Genomic DNA, 17,304 nt, shown 5'->3' with positions numbered 1-17,304 from the left:
CAGTACCTTAACAACAACATACTGTCATTGTCATGTCATTTCTTTCCCGTCAGCAATGCAAATGCGGCAGTGATAGTTTGTCCTAGTAGGGTAGCCATAGTTTGCTGTCCAATATGGCAGTCGATCTGCACAGGAGCAGAAGAGTCAAACACAGATCGTGTCAGAACACCTAATTGTGGAAACACTTTTGACAAAGATCACTCAAAGAAAAAAAGATGAGTACCGCAGTTTTCACCAAAAATGGACAGAGGATTTCGCCTTGATGGAGAGAGAAGGGTCTGCTGTGTGTCTAAATTATAATGACAAAATTGCAACGATTCTTCTTCTTTTCCTTTCGGCTTGTCCCGTTAGGGGTCGCCACAGCGTGTCATCTTTTGCCATCTTAGCCTATCTCCTGCATCTTCCTATCTAACCCCAACTGCCCTCATGTCTTCCCTCACCACATCCATAAACCTTCTCTTTGGTCTTCCTCTCGCTCTTTTGCCTGGGAGCTCCATCCTCAGCATCCTTCTACCAATATACTCACTCTCTCGCCTCTGAACATGTCCAAACCATCGAAGTCTGCTCTCTCGAATCTTGTCTCCAAAACACCCTGCTTTGGCTGTCCCTCTAATGAGCTCATTTCTAATCCTATCCAACCTGGTCACTCCGAGCGAGAACCTCAACATCTTCATTTCTGCCACCTCCAGTTCAGCTTCCTGTTGTTTCTTCAGTGCCACCGTCTCTAATCCGTACATCATGGCCGGCCTCACCACTGTTTTGTAAACTTTGCCCTTCATCCTAGCACACACTCTTTTGTCACATAACACACCAGACACCTTTCGCCAGCTGTTCCAGCCTGCTTGGACCCGTTTCTTCACTTCCTGACCACACTCTCCATTGCTCTGTATTGTTGACCCCAAGTATTTGAAGTCGTCCACCCTCGCTATCTCTTCTCCCTGTAGCCTCACTCTTCCCCTTCCACTTTTCTCATTCACGCACATATATTCTGTTTTACTTCGGCTAATCTTCATTCCTCTCCTTTCCAGTGCATGTCTCCATCTTTCTAATTGTTCCTCTGCATGCTCCCTGCTTTCACTGCATATCACAATATCATCTGCGAACATAATGGTCCAAGGGGATTCCAGTCTAACCTCATCTGTCAGCCTATCCATTACCACTGCAAACAGGAAGGGGCTCAGAGCTGATCCCTGATGCAGTCCCACCTCCACCTTAAATTCCTCTGTCACACCTAAGGCACACCTCACCATTGTTCTGCTGCCATCATACATGTCCTGTACTATTTTAACATACTTCTCTGCCACACCAGACTTACGCATGCAGTACCACAGTTCCTCTCTTGGTACTCTGTCATAGGCTTTCTCTAGATCCACAAAGACACAATGTAGCTCCTTCTGACTTTCTCTGTACTTTTCCACGAGCATCCTCAAGGCAAATAATGCATCTGTGGTACTCTTTCTAGGCATGAAACCATACTGTTGCTCGCAGATACTTACTTCTGTCCTGAGTCTAGCCTCCACTACTCTTTCCCATAACTTCATTGTGTGGCTCATCAACTTTATTCCTTTATAGTTCCCACAGCTCTGAACATCCCCTTTGTTCTTAAAAATGGGAACTAGAACACTTTTCCTCCATTCTTCAGGCATCTTTTCGCCCGCTAGTATTCTGTTGAATAAGTTGGTCAAAAACTCCACAGCCATCTCTCCAAATTGCTTCCATACCTCTACCGGTATGTCATCAGGACCAACTGCCTTTCCATTTTTCATCCTTTGTAGTGCCTTTCTGACTTCCCCCTTGGTAATCATTTCCACTTCCTGGTCCTTCACTCTTGCCTCTTCAACTCTTCCTTCTCTCTCATTTTCTTCATTCATCAACTTCTCAAAGTATTCTTTCCATCTATTTAGCACACTACCGGCACCAGCCAACACATTTCCATCTCTATCCTTAATCACCCTAACCTTCTGCACATCCTTCCCATCTCTATCCCTCTGTCTGGCCAACCTGTAGAGATCCTTTTCTCCTTCTTTCGTGTCCAACAAAATTGCAACGATGAATTCCTCAAATGTAAAGTGCCACATTGACACGCGCCATACTAGGTTTGCATGAAAATATCCAGCGGGTACCGCAGGAAGAAAGCATGTCAAGAGCTACTTTCCAGAGTCCAAGTTATTCAGCAGCAAATCCGTGTTTGGACCCAACAAGATGCATGGACTAGAATGCACTTTAGCAATTGTGAGAAATGGAAAGCCATTCACAGATGGGGAGTAAGCCAAAGCATTTGTACTTGATTGCCGATAAAAATTTTGACAATGTCGCATAAAGACAAGCATTTGTTGGCCGGAACTGTTCACCATCGTACCATCATGGTAGCAAATCAAATTGAATTACGATCACGATTAACGGATGGAAGTATAAACGCCTGCATGAAGCTTAATCTAACGACATGTAAAACGCACTGTAAAGTCATCAGCAAAACCATGACATACCAGACATTGCATTAATGGTAAGAACAGACGTGATTTTCCTGTTTATAGGTGGGATTCCGTCTTTTTAAATTGCATCGATAAAAAAAAAAAAAAACATTATCCGTATTTCTGCAATATTGCGACCGTAACCCGTGCCAGAATCCACACTCGTTCATTTTCCAGTCCGATTTTTGGAAGCGAGGTTGAAGATTAGGAACACGTCAATTGATTGGTCGAATGGGTTCCTCCAGACCAATGAAAATGTTTGTTGTATACGAAGAGGTTCATGGGGCCATTTTCAAGTCAACACGATGGTGGGGCTCAAGAGGAAAGACGCCTCTCGAGTGAAAGAAATTGATATGTCAAAAATAAATTCCAATGTGATTGGATGGAACGAGAAATCGTTGATACAGTTGGAAAGAAGGAAGTTGCCACTCTGTTAAGCGACTTGGTTCGCAAAATCGATCGACCTGGTAAAGCATTGTGAACATGGGGTCAGGATACTATGGATCAAGAGGTTTCAAGGCATTGAAAGTTCATGCGAAACAACAAAAACAAGTCAAACAACTGGAAGCAATGAAAACGAACTTTTCCATGGTTGCCACATTCGGATGTCAACTCAAGGCCAACAACCAACCCCAGTTGCAGACAGTGTATTCAATTACGAGGTGAGCATAATTAATTAAAAAAGTACTAACTTGTAAAAATGTCTGTATTATTTACTTGACATTAATAATTGTTGTCAAATTCATGTGTTTTAATCATTTAAGAAAACAAGAAATTAAAACGTTTTAGAACGGATACGATATACACGCTATGAAAGCACGCTTGCATGCCATAATGTAAAGCTGAATTCAATTTAGTAGTTTACTTAGTTTATTTTGTATTTGAAACTTTTTGGGGTATATGTATACGCCTAAATAATGAACGATCATATTGTGTACATTTTGAAAACAGAATAGCATTTATTTATAGATGTACTAGATATATTTCATTCATAATACTATTTATAAAACTTGCATGTTAAAATTGAGGATCATCCTTTGATCGTGATTGCAGCCCCCAGACCACTGGCTATTTTTCAGTCTATTTTCATTCAGTCAAATAGCGTCTGTAACTGTTAACTAAGTGTTATTTTGATAACTGTTGTCACCATTGGTTAGGAACATCATAACAATGTTATTTACTATAATTCAGAGACCGATTGTACTCCAAAAGTGTTGGTCTTACAAAATGCACAAATACACCTGTATTAGCTTTTTAAAATAGTTAGTATATAATATATATATAATAATAGTAATTTCAAAATGGCTCTTTTAAAATTACATTTTAAAATATTTGGCATATACGGCTCTCTCAGTGGAAAAAGGTTCACGACCCCTGACTGAGTGAATACATTCAAATAAAAATAAAAAGGTAATCAAGTACAATAAAATAGAATTTTGTGATTTCTTATGTACAATGCACATTTTTTTTTTCCAGTTGGCAAAAGTCAATACTCGGCATTTTACATAGGTATAGGGGAAAATTGAAAAAAAAAACATTCACATTTTATGAATATATATGCCGCCATCTAGAATTAATGAAACAGCTGTACACTTTCATCCTAATATTCCACCACCTCTTAGTGGTTATTAAAAAAAGTGGACCATACACTTTCATTCCAACACGACAATGGTACTTCTGCATGCATATACAGTGAAGAAAAGTATTTGAACACCCTGCTATTTTGCAAGTTCTTCCACTTAGAAATCATGGAGGCGTCTGAAATTTTCATCGTAGGTGCATGTCCACTGTGAGAGAGATAAACTAAAAAGAAAAATCCATAAATCACAATCTATGATTTTTTTCAATGATTTATTTGTGTGATACAGCTGCAAATAAATATTTGAACACCTGTCTATCAGCTAGAATTCTGACCCTCAAAGACCTGTTAGTCCGCCTTTAAAAGTCTACCTCCACTCCATGTATTATCCTGAATCAGATGCACCTGTGTGAGGTCGTAAGCTGCATAAAAACACCTGTCCACCCCGTACAATCAGTAAGACTCAAACTTGTAACATGGCCAAGGATAAAGAGCTGTCCAAAAACAAAATTTTACAACTCCACACGGCTGGAAAGGGCTATGGAGATATTGTCAAGGAGCTTGGTGAAAAAGGTCCACTGTTGGAGCAATTATTGGAAGAAGCTAAACATGACGGTGAATCTCAATTGGCCCCATGCAAGAGATCACCTCGTGGGGTCTCAGTGATCCTTAGAAAGGTAAGGAATCAGCCGAGGACTACACGACAGGACTTGGTCAATGACCTGAAAAGAGCTGGGACCACCGTTTCTAACGTGACTATTGGTAATACACGAAGACATCATGGTTTGAAATCATGCATGGTACGGAAGGTTTCCCAGCTTAAACCAGCACATGTCAAGGCTCGTATTAAGTTTGACGATGACCACTTGGATGATACAGAGGAGTCATGAGAGAAAGTTTTGTGGTCAGATGAGAACATTTTGGTCATAATTCTAGCAACTGTGTTTGGAGGAAAACGAATGATGAGTTCCATCCCAAGAACACCATCCCTACTGTGAAGCATTGGGGTGGTAGCATTATGCTTTGGGGGGTGTGTTTCTGCACATGGGACAGGCTGACTGCACTGTCTTAAGGAGAAGATGACCACGACAATCTATTGTGAGATTTTCGGGAACAACCCCTTTCTCTCAGTCAGAAAATTGAAGATGCGTCGTGACTGGATCTCTCAACATGACAATGGCACGAAACACACAGCAAGGAAAACCGAGGAGTGGGTCCGTAAGAAGCATATCAAGGTTCTGCCGTGGCCTAGCCAGTCTCCACACCTAAACCCAAAAGAAAATCTTTGGAGGGAGCTAAAACTCTGTGTTTCCTAGCGACAGCCCAGAAACCTGTCTGATCTAGAGAAGATCTGTGTGGAAGAGTGGTGCAAAATCCCTCCTGCAGTGTGTGCAAACCTGGTGAACAACTACAAGAAACGTTTGACCTCTCATCAAATCATACATTGTGATTTCTGGATTTTTCTTTTTAGATTATCTCTCTCGCAGTGGACATGAACCTACAATGAAAATTTCAGACCCCTCCAAGATTTCTCAGTGGGAGAACTTGCAATATAGCAGGATGTTCAAATACTTATTTAGAATAAGTACAATAGTTAGAGTAGTACAGGGCATGTATGAGGCCAAAAGAAGAGTGGTAAGGCGTGGTGTCCATGTGGCAGAAGAATTTAAGGTAAAGGTGGAAATGCATCAGGAATACGATCTGAGGCCCTTCCAGCTTGCAGTGGCAATGGACAGGGTGACGGATGAGCTTAGACTGGAATCCCTTTTGACCATGATGTTCGCAGATGATATTGTTGTCGGCAGTGAAACCAGGGAGCTGGTGGTGGAACATTTAATAAAATGGAGGCATGCACTGGAAAGGAGAGGAATTCAGATTATTTTACGTAAAGCAATATATATATGCATGAAGGGGAGGGGGGGGGCGGGTGGTGAGGCTACAGGTAGAAGAGATAGCGAGGGTGGACAACTTCAATACTTTGGGTCAACAATCCAGATTTATGGTGAGTGTCATAAGGAAGTGAAGAAAGGTGTCCAAGCAGGTTGGAACAGCTGGCGGAAGGTGTCTGATCTGTTATGTGACATAAGAGTCTTTGCTCGGAAGGAGGGCAAAGTTTATAAAACGGAAGGGAGGCCGGCCATGATGTATGGATTAGACACGGTGGCACTGAAGAGACAACAGAAAGCAGAACTGGAGGATGCAGAAATGAAGATGTTGAGGTTCTCTCTAGGAGTGAGCAGGTTGGATACGATTGGAAAGGAGATCATCAAGATAGATTTTTTGGAGCCAAATTTTGAGAGAGCAGACTTTGATGGTTTAGGCACGTCCAGAGACAAGAGAGTGAGTATAATGGTAGAAGGGTGCTGTGGATGGAGCTGGCAAGCATAAGAATGAGAGGAAGACCAAAGAGAAGGTTTATGGATGTTGTGAGGGAAGACAGGGAGGGCAGTTGGTGTTCGAGAGGAAGATGGAGGAGATAGGTTTACATGAAAAATTGTGTTTTGTGGCGACCCCTAATAGGACAAGCTGAAAGGAAAAGAAGATTATGAGTCCAAATAGTGGTAAACAAGTGTTTAACTTCAGATTATCCATCCATTCATTCTCTGAGACACTTATCTTCACAAGGGTCGCGAGAGTGCTGTTGTCCATTCCAGCTGTTATCAGGCAGGAGTCAGGGTACACCCTTAACTGGTTGCCAGCCAATCACAGGGCACATGGAGACAGAGACTAATCACACTCACAATCACAATCACACCTCAGGGCAATTTGGGGTCACCAATTAAGACATGGTTTTGGGATGTGGAAGTAAACCGGAGTGCCCATAGGCAGACACGAGCATAACATGCAAACCAGACATCGGCAGGACCTCAGAACTGCGAGGTCAATGCTTCACAGCTGCAGCACCATGCTGCGGTCTCTCTCTCTCACTCTTTCTCTCTCTCTTTCTCTCTGTCTGTCTCGATCTCTCTCTCTCTGTGTCTGTCGGTCGGTCTGTCTGTCTGTCTGTCTGTCTGTCTGTCTGTCTGTCCTTAAGCAAGAATAAGTCATTAAGTGCCCTCTGTGTGTTCCAGTTACTAGGACAAGCATAAATGATAACATTAACAGCAAGTGAATGACAGTCTTCTTAGATTAGATTCTGAGGTTTGGCCATTTGTGGATAAGGCTTCCAATATTTCTCCAGCCATATTTGGAAACCAGCACCACATTTGAATCAATGCACACTGTTGATTATGTTGGTGGTTTCCACACGTGAGCATGACAGTTCCATCAATTGCTGTGTTCTGACCTGAGCAGCCTTCAGCTGTAGTTAGAATGATGGAGTACATGTATGGGTCAATGTCATCTGTCTTTATTACTCTTGGTATAGCTTAATTAACGTCACTGTATGACTGAAAGGAAAACATCCAAGCGAATAATATAAAGGGTAACTGCTAAGATACAACTGTGTCATGCCATTCTTTATAGACATTTGAAAGGACATAAAGCAAAATACTCATTCATGAAGATGATTGGATACTGTTCTTATTGGGTAGCAGTTAATACTTTTGTCCATTCTTTCAGGTAAAAAAGCAAAAAAACAATAAAATCAACACTTTTACTATTTCTCTCCATTAAAGACTGTGGTCTTTTGCATAGACGATCTTTGCTTTTAATTTGACTTTGATTTGAGAGAGGACTTACTTCTATAATAAGCCCTGAGGTCGTTAATGCTGTCGAGTATAAAATAGAGACAGTCATTTAGAACTATAAATAAACAATATCATTCAAGCTGTAGTTGGATGACAAAGAAGTGCTGGAAAGCAGATTCTTTGGCAGAAGAAGAAGAGCAATGCACAGAGCATACAACTGAGTGTTGGGAGGTCCAGTTTAGTTCAGTTCAGTTCAGGGATACACCCTTAATTGGTTGCCAGCCATTCGCAGGGCACATTGAATGTTCGGACTTTGACAGGAAAAGCTCAGCAGTTGTTTAACATGATGATTTGGAGAAAGGTTGATAAATTGTGTATCCAAGAGACCAGGTGGAAAAGTAGTAAGGCTCGAAATTTAGGGGAAAAGTTTTAATTATTTTACCATGGAGTAGACGGGAATAGAAATGGAGTAGGGGGTATTATAAAGGAAGAGCTGGCTAAGAGTGTCTTGGAGGTGAAAAGAATATAAGATCGAGTGATGAAGAGGAAATTAGAAATTGAGTGTGTAATGTACAATGTGATTTGCGGCGGTGTGTCACAGGTAGGATGTGCATCACAGGTAGGATGTGACTTAGAGTTGAAAGAGAAATTCTGGAAGGAACTTGATGAAGTAGTTCCAAGCATCCTAGACAGAGAAAATTGTGATTGATGCAGATTGTAATGGACATGTTGGTGAAGGAAACAGATGTGATGACGAAGTGATAGGTAAGTGACAGATGGTGGTGCAATCTGCAAAAAGGATGGAAATGGCAGGAATGAACACTTTTTGCAGAAGAGGCAGGAACACAGTGGGACCTACAAGACAGGTAGTAGCATGGAGGTGGATTACATTATGTGCAGACGATATAATCTGAAGGAGGTTACTGACTCTAAGGTAGTAGTAGGGGAGAGTGCAGCTCGACATCATAGGATGGTGGTGTGTAGGATGACTCTGTTGTTGGGAAGGAAGATTCAGAAGACAAAAGACAAAAGTAGAGCAGGCAACCTTGTGGTGCAACCTAAGAAAGTAAGAATGTTGTGCGGTCTTTCGGAAAGAGGTGCGACAGGCTTTCAGTGGACAGGAGAAACTCCTGGAAGACTGGACTACCACGGCCAAGGTGATCAGAGATACAGGCTAGAGAGTATTTTGTGTATCTTCTGGTAGGAAAGGAGAGGAGACTTTGTGGTTGAACCCCAAAGAGACCATAAGCAAGGAGACAAACAAGGAGAATTTGTGGATTTTTTTATGGATATTTACTTTATTTTATTTATAATTATATATCCATCCATTTTCTTCACCGCTTATCCTCATGAGGATCGCGGCGAGTCCTGGAGCCTACACCCTGAACTGGTTGCCAGCCAATCGCAGGCCACATTGAGACAAACAGCCGCACTCACAATCACCTATAGGGGCTATTTAAAGTGTCCAATTAATGTTGCATGTTTTTGGAATGTGGGAAGAAACCAGAGTGCCCGGAGGAAACCCACGCAGGCATGGGGAGAACATGCAAAGTCCATACAGGTGGATCCGGGATTGAACCCAGGACCTCGGAATGGTGAGGACAACGCTTTACCAGCTGACCCACCATGTCGCCTGTATTTATATATTTATATTTTATTTATATTATTTTAATTATTTTATTTTTAAAAAGAAAGTCTTTCTAAAGAGAAGAAAAGGTACAAATCTTACGAGTTGTCACCCCTTACTAAAGATCAGACTAAAAGTCCTTTCATTATATTAAAGTGAGAGGGACAGAGAGAGACAAAACAAGACACATGGAGCTGGTGGAGAAAACATCACGAGGAACATTCTGACCAGGAGAACTAGAAGGCACGACAGAACAAAACTTTTTAAAGTTGAAGGTAGAACTAATAGAACTAATATTTGGTATTTTTGTAAGACATAAATCTTCCAACACAGTTTACCCCCTTTTCATCAATCCAACCTAATCAATCTACTACTACTACTACATCAGTAAACTATACTGATTAAAACCCAAACATAAAAAACACTAAACCAAACACTAAAAACTAAACCAAACAGGTTACAATGTACCAAACATTCATAACCCAAAAGAAAGTAAAAATAAAGTAAAGCAACTGAATACTAAATATTAACGAGCTTGAAGAAAGTAAGTTAAAGTAAAGCTAAGGTGAGTAGGTCAGAGAACAGAGTGTGGCTGCATGTCAGTCCTTGGCACAAATGTGTCCAAGTGTTCTTTTTCCTTTCAAAAGTGAATGCAAACCAACATTGTGAATCTTTGTGAACTGGCACAGAAAAAATTCATTAGAAACGTCAACAACTGAAAACTACTTTGTGCCAGGTGGAATTTAGCTCAAAATCAAATAAGTGTTTGCACACAAGTAGCTGGAGCATTTATTGCAGCATTAAAAGCTTGCAAATCTTGAACAAAATGCCGTTCGGTTGGCTGACCCCGGGTTCTGTTTTTTTTTCACTGGAAATATCAGTTTGAACTGGCGAATTATCACATTGTACAATAAGTCCAGCTTTGAACAGTGCTTGAAACAACAACAGCATCTTCACACAATGGCTAGTGATGTTGTAGAGCGTGATAAGACGGTTAAGGCTCAGTCTGAACAGGTGGACACTTTTTAATCAGCCTAACATCATGTTTATTTGGTAGTCCACAGTATTGATGGGACTTGCTCCAGCAGAGGAGAAATGTAGGAGTTTATGTGTGAAACTGGCCAACACCCTGCCATTTTGGTACAGTTTATTTTGCCAAAGAAATGTGTGGTGCTGAACAGACAACATTAAAGACAGACAGCTGCACTGGTGTTCGTGAGACAGACACTACGCAAAAGTCTTTGTCAACAAAAAGGTTGCTGATATTCAAGGAGTCATTTAGGTCTCTGTAAAAAGTCTCCTCAAAATGTTGATCTGATCCATCATGCACATGTGTTGTACAATGCAATCTGTGGCTGCTCACTCTGTCAGAACTATGAGAAATGAACTGAGTCACAAATCTTGTCAGATAGGTGGTAATTGGATCACTGATTCCCCAGTGATAAATGTATAGCGGGTTGTCAGGACTGAATCTCACAAATTGTGATTCCACTTTATCGGATGCATAATTTCAATACTGTCAGAAGTGGATTTAAGCACCAATCCTAATTTTATCATGAGACCCCATCCCAACAGATTGATTGGCCATGTGGACGACACGACAAATGGATGCTTAAACAGCACATCTGACCGAAAACCATGCAATGCACATGAAGCAGGGTGTGTGAATTTATCTTTGTGAAACCTCCATTGCAAACATTGAGTAACAAAATAATTCGGTTGGAGCAAGAACAATGGACTTGGACACAATTATCACTGAATATGAAGCTCCCGAATCAATGAGGAAAGTAATGTGTATTATTTATGAGTCAACTGTGGGAAGGTTCATGGAGGTGGCAATTGTCAAAAACGTGTGTCATGAACCAGTGGCAGGGGGCGGGCCCAAATGCAGGACTCCGAGGCAAAGGCATCATCTTAAGAATGGTTTTATTTCAGGAAGAGGTTGTATACAGCTAAGTAGTCCAAAAAGGCAAAAACACAAAAAGTCAATGTCCAATAGTCCTGAAAGAAGGTATGAGGCAAAGCTTGGAGGGCAGAGGCACAAAAACGCGAGGCTATAGGTAAGGTTCAAAAACATGAAATGAGGTCCGATAACTACGAGGCAAAACTTGGAAACGTGAACAAAAACGTGACTTGACTATGGTGGCACAGGCTCACTGTGACAAAGGATTGCTCTACACTATATTTGCGACTTACGCACAGTAGCGGAGGATCCCAGGATCCAGTGAAGCATATGCAACGAACTGGAAAATGCCGATCACACATTTACAACTTAAGTACTTGGTCCATTAGTGTCCAAAATGCAACACAGCTGAGACAGCTGTCAAAGGGGGCACCACCCAGGGCAGTGGCCTGGCCATGCCCCTCACAGGAAGCGCCGCCTACGATAGTGGCCAGGCTATGCCCATGACAACATGTGAATATCTGGTAGTTAGGCTGCAATATCCTTCTCTAAAGAAATAATCTCATCTTGAATCCCAGCATGCAATGTATCAGTAGCAAGTGTGTAGAGTGAGTGTTGGATGCAGTTGTTTGTGTATCACCAGTCAACTGCACTGCTCCGGAGCCCATTAGAAATCTGTCAGACGTGACACCATGTGGGCTGAGCCCAACACGCCTCCACTGATGGTCAGCAATGCCATCTTGACATCTTTTCAGGCCGTCTTTTTGCCAAAGTCCCTTCTCTCCACAATAGTGGAAAGTGTCATCATCGAAGTCACCACACTTTCGGCTGGCATTATCACAACCTTTATTTACCCCCTCACATTTCATGCCTCATCTAACATGCTTTGAAATTGTCCTTGAGTGAGTGCAGCCATCACCAGGTGTGCATCCAGTGATATCTTCGCCAAATCCTCTTTTTTTTTTGCTTCTTCTGGTTGCATTCTTTGGCCATAGTGTGTTTGGCGTTTCGCATAATTGCTCCCAGGTGGTTGTTCGACCACACGCCAATCAGGGTGTTAGCCATGATTTTGGTCAATGGGGAACATAAATCATCCACAAATGATGCCGTCACAACGGATTCGAAGGGATTCTGCTTGATGTAAAAAATGACTGGTTTAGAAAGTCCAGAATGGCTTTCACCAATATCTATGAGGCAGTGCAAGTACTCAGTTGCTATCTCCTCTGCTCCTTGCACGCAGACACACATCCGTGAGAGGTCAATGTGGAGTGAGAAGTGCATCTCCAATGCCTCCCCTGTGGCTGTCATTCGCACTTCTCATGGTCCATTTGAGTTCTAAGAGCCAGTCTTCCCTTGCAGCTGCTCATACTCCCCTTGTTCCACCATCACCGCAATTTTGCCAAATTTCTCCACTCCAAGATGGAGAAGGATGTTTGCGGACCTCATTGCTGACGGACCGCTAATGACGGGCAAACTGGAGGAAAGCTTGACACAGCTTTTGGGCTCCTTCATTGGGATGTGGCCTCTCTTTTATTGTCTCTTTCATTTCCGCGTCCATGCGATGCAATAAAAGCAAGGAGCAGGTAGAGGAACAAAGATGGCGTCATGCACTAGAAAGAAGAGGGATAAAAATTACTTTAAGTAAAAAAGGAACATATGTGGACGAATGAGAGGGATAGAGGGGGACGAGTGACATTCCAGGGAGAAGAGATAGTGAGAGTGGAAAACTTCAAATACTGAAGATCAACAATCCAGAGCAATGGTGAGTGTGGTAAGGAAGTGAAGAAATGGGTCCAAGCAGGTTGGAACAGCTGGCGGAGGGTGTCTGGTGTCTTATGTGACAGAAGAGTCTCTGCTAGGATGAAGATCAAAGTTTATAAAACAGTGGTGAGGTCGGCCATGATGTATGGATTAGAGATGGCGGCACCAAAGAGACAACAGGAAGGAGAGCTGGAGGTGGCAGAAGAGAGGATGTTGACGTTCTCTCTAGGAGTGAGCAGGTTGAATAGGATTAGAAATGAGCTCATTAGAGGGACAGACAAAGTTGAATGTTTTGAAGACAAGGTTCGAGAGAGCAGACTTCGATAGTTTAGACGTCCAGAGACGAGAGAGTAAATATATTGTAGAAGGGTGCTGAGGATGGAGCTGCCAGGCTAAAGAGTGAGATAAAGACCAAAAAGAAGGTTGATGGATGTTGTGAGGGAAGACATGAGGGCAGTGGGTGTTAGAGAGGAAGATGCAGGAGATAGTTGCACATGGAAAAAGATGATGTGCTGTGGCGACCCATAACTGGACCAACCAAAAGGAAAAGGTGAAGAAGAAGAAGAATTCAAGCTGTGGTTCTGTCTCATTGCTTGCAGACATTAATCAAGTCGAGCACTTTCTCAGTGGATTTTGTTGAATTCTGTCATTTAGATATTTAACTCCCTAATATTAATTACAGGGCGACTTTGTTGATAAAAATACGTTGGCATGGGAGCACATGTTAAAAGTTAGTAGATGAGGGTTCAATGTTTCTTTTAATGCCAAAATTATCCACAGATTTCACATCTAAACATCTGTAAATTGTGAACTATTTTCAAAAATGGTGAACAATTCTTCTCTTGATCAGATCTTGATCAGATATTCTAGCTGCAAAACTGACAGCCATTCAGCGTTTCCCATGTTACCAGTGCTTCCTGATCTGAATTTGTGGATATGGCACAACAACATCCACTATCTGGCATTTGGCAAACACATCAAACAAACTAAAATAATGTAATGTACAATGTTCAAGCCTATGCATTTGAGCAAGAATACACACAGTCGGAATTTGACATGTTGGACAGGGGAAGTGACGCTGACGACGGAGCACAACAGTCCCAAAATGTGAAACACTGGGATTTTCCAGACAGGGTTGTTTCGAAAGACTGGTGTTTGTGTTCTCTTTGTGACCTAATGCCAAATGTGGTGGAATGCCAGTGTTGTCGTGAGTTCGAAAAGGTCAAACAAAAAATGGAGCGTATCAGAATGAACTTAGATCCCAATCAACATGTCTGCATCACTTCCTCAATACACAGTGTTGGTATAACAACACCCATCATAAAGTATCTTGTTGCATTTACCGGCACTTGGGGGTATAGCTAGGCAACTAACCAATAATGGTGATGTTATTTTCTATTATCGCCCACATAAATTGCGCACAAAAGAAAAAACACAAAACCTACCTCTATTCTTTGGTGTTTCTTTTGTCTGTTTATTGATATTTCTCTCGTGGCTGACTGTTTTATATGTTATTTTTTTTTTTAGGATAGGCATGCATTGTTAGTTGTTTCTTCTGTTTGGCTTAAAGATGTGGTGCGATGGAAAATTTAGGGTCCTGTTCCAGAAACCGTTCACTGCGTGCAGATTTCCCTGGCTGATGAACAAGCCTCAACTGTGACAGCCACGGCTTTATTCTGTCAAAGAACGACAAATTTGGGTGCGATTTCTCGGTCACTTGTTGACATCTTGGCCTAGCTGGAAAGATTTGCCAGGAACGCTAAGCCACGTCTATGCCATGATGTCACAGGGCAGGATCATGGACGTTTGTTCTGGCTCTGGCTGTGAAAGCTAACAGATATCCAGATATTGTGTGGATTTCAAATCTGTTCTTAATTTACAATTAGTTGCATGTTTTTTTTCAATTAATGTACAAAATATATGAAATAAAAATATTACATTATATTATTAAAATTTTAAAGTCCTCCTTTAAGACATGCAGATGTTTTAAATCATTTTTTTGTCATCCATTTCTCGAAAATCATTATTGTAGTAACAAATATGGTTCAATGAAGTTACATTATGTGCTGTTATTTTTGATGAACTTCTCAAATTGTATTTCACAGTAAATTATTAATTTGTCTGATGATGATAGATTATAAGTTTGATTTAATTTTCAAACTTAAATCAGTGTTTTCCTATGTGTATTACAACTATTTAACATATATCCAAAATCGTGAGGACGTGTAGGATAGAAATTTCTGTAAAATATAACCAGAAAAAAAGCTTTCATGTACATGAGCCGCATTGGCCCTCCCACCCCCGATTTTTTTGTACATTTCATAAATACATCTGTTTTTTTTGTGAGAAAGGATACAGTATTTCAATTTAAAGAAAAACAAAAAAGGATACATCATTCCTTTACAAAGTTCCTGTTCTCTCCTTGTGAACTCACTGTTGTAATATTCTATATTTGCCACATTAGAAATGTTTTAGTACTGTGGTTTTGGACTGTAACACTAAATTCATCATGCAATCTGGATCAATTATTTTGAGCATGTCTTGTGTATTCAAGAGAGCCAAGTGCTTTCAGAAGAACATGGTCTGCCTTCTAAAATCATAACTTTGTTCAGGGTATCTCCTTTGATTAAATAGACATCAGAGTGGTCTTAATCTTGTTGATGTTAATTGTTTTGTTGGTGTTAAACGGCAGGGTACTATCACAGGACAATACAGGGAAAGGTTTCATTTAAACCAGTATTATTTTGGGAACTGTAATATGCTTAAATGTGTGCAGGACTACTTACTGATAGTCAACTTAACTCACCAAAGGGGAGAAATTATGACCACCAGACGGTGTGAAATTGCTCTGCTGTTCAAATAGCTCATGATTCTATAAAAGAGTAAACACAATGTTCTGTAGAACTTATTTTTCAGCAAAAAAAAATGTCCATATGTATTAAGATGCCCCAAAGTTATTCTTTGAAATTGGCCAGTTTCCAAATTGTTTGCCCTCTTCTTTTCTGTGTCACAAACTTTTGATGGATGATACTACTCACAAGGGTTGTGGCTGTCCACCTCCTGAGGCGAGGTAAACCGATGATCGCTCCCACTCAATACTTTTTGCCCTTGAGTAATATGTCAATCGATTCAAGCTACTGATTATGTAAAGTGGTACACCAATAATTCATACAAATTGAATGTTTTATGGCAGCATGGTGGATCAGCTGGAAAATGGTGGCCTCACAGTTCTGAGGTCCCGGGTTCAATCCTGAACCCGCCTGTGTGGAGTTTCTATGTTCTCCCCGTGCCTGCGTGGGTTTTCTCCAGGCACTCCGGTTTCCTCCCACATCCCAACACATGCAACATTAATTTGACACTCTAAATTGCCCCCAGGTGTGAGTGTGAGTACGGCTGTTTGTCTTGATGTGCCCTGCGATTGACTGGCAACCAGTTCAGGGTGAACCCTGCCTCCTGCCCTTTGACTCCCCATGACCCTTTTGACTATAAGCGGCTAAGAAGATGGATGGATGGATGGAATGGATGGATGGATGGAATGTTTTATATTCATAATAAAAGGTTTAGTCTTGGATTTTCACATGGGCAGTTGGATGAAATGTTCAAGAGACAGTTTTCGTGGTTCAGCTTTCGAACCTTCTTTGTGCCAACTGAGTTAGTTGACTGCTGTTTGATTGGCTTAAAGTGCCACTGACACAAAAAAACATATTAGTATGTTGTTTACCCAAAAAAAAAAAAAAAAAAATCGGCCAGAATGGAATCATTCATTTGTTCACAGGACGTCAGAATGTTGCCGTATATTAATTTTTTTCATCTCACACCATGAAAAATCTGTGGACTGTGTGGGGTTGAAGAAGAAGGCGGAAGTGATATATTATGCAGACAACTTCAGCTGCAGAGCCAAATGTATTTACCTCTTGTACAGGTGAGAAATTAGCTATTTTTTCTGTGTTTTAGCCAAAATGCCGGCTCATTGTGTTGCTGGATTTTGCTTGAATACTTGAAAATCAATTGCGCAGGTGCAAAGGACAAGAGCTTTGTGGGTTCCAAATTTACTTTGCCTGGCTTGGGTCCTCCTGAGTACGCTACATACACAAGACTTGTAAAAGGGTTAGGAAATCGAACAATTGTCTGTTGGGGAGGATGTTGTTAGTGGAGATGTGATCCACATATTTAAATATGGCTCGAAACAATATGGTAAAATGGCCCTGGTTGCTTCACTCGCTTCTGAGATGTTTTCTTCCTCAAAAAGAGCTTCAATCTCAGAAGGGGCGTCAGAAAAATCTGAAAATCGCTCTCGTTCATCTGCCATTGCATTCAGCACAGCATGTTTTCAA

At 41.3% G+C, this 17,304-nt stretch overlaps 1 protein-coding gene across 2 annotated transcripts in view; it reads left to right on the top strand.

Moving 5' to 3' along the window:
- The window catches only part of LOC133507602 (contactin-4-like), a 242,846-nt gene that overhangs the window by 57,959 nt on the left and 167,583 nt on the right, over positions 1–17,304 (top strand). Inside the window, exon 1 of one of the 2 annotated variants that reach the window (XM_061832829.1) lies at positions 3,103–3,133. The exons of the other annotated variant lie outside the window; for it this stretch is intronic. The gene's annotated coding sequence lies outside the window, so the exon portion shown is untranslated. Of the gene's footprint in view, positions 1–3,102; positions 3,134–17,304 lie in introns of those variants that run through there. 2 annotated transcript variants of the gene reach the window in all.

This window comes from Syngnathoides biaculeatus, chromosome 10 (assembly GCF_019802595.1).
Source record: "Syngnathoides biaculeatus isolate LvHL_M chromosome 10, ASM1980259v1, whole genome shotgun sequence".
NCBI classification, from domain to species: Eukaryota; Metazoa; Chordata; class Actinopteri; order Syngnathiformes; family Syngnathidae; genus Syngnathoides; species Syngnathoides biaculeatus.
This window is presented reverse-complemented; position numbering and strand designations above follow the sequence as displayed.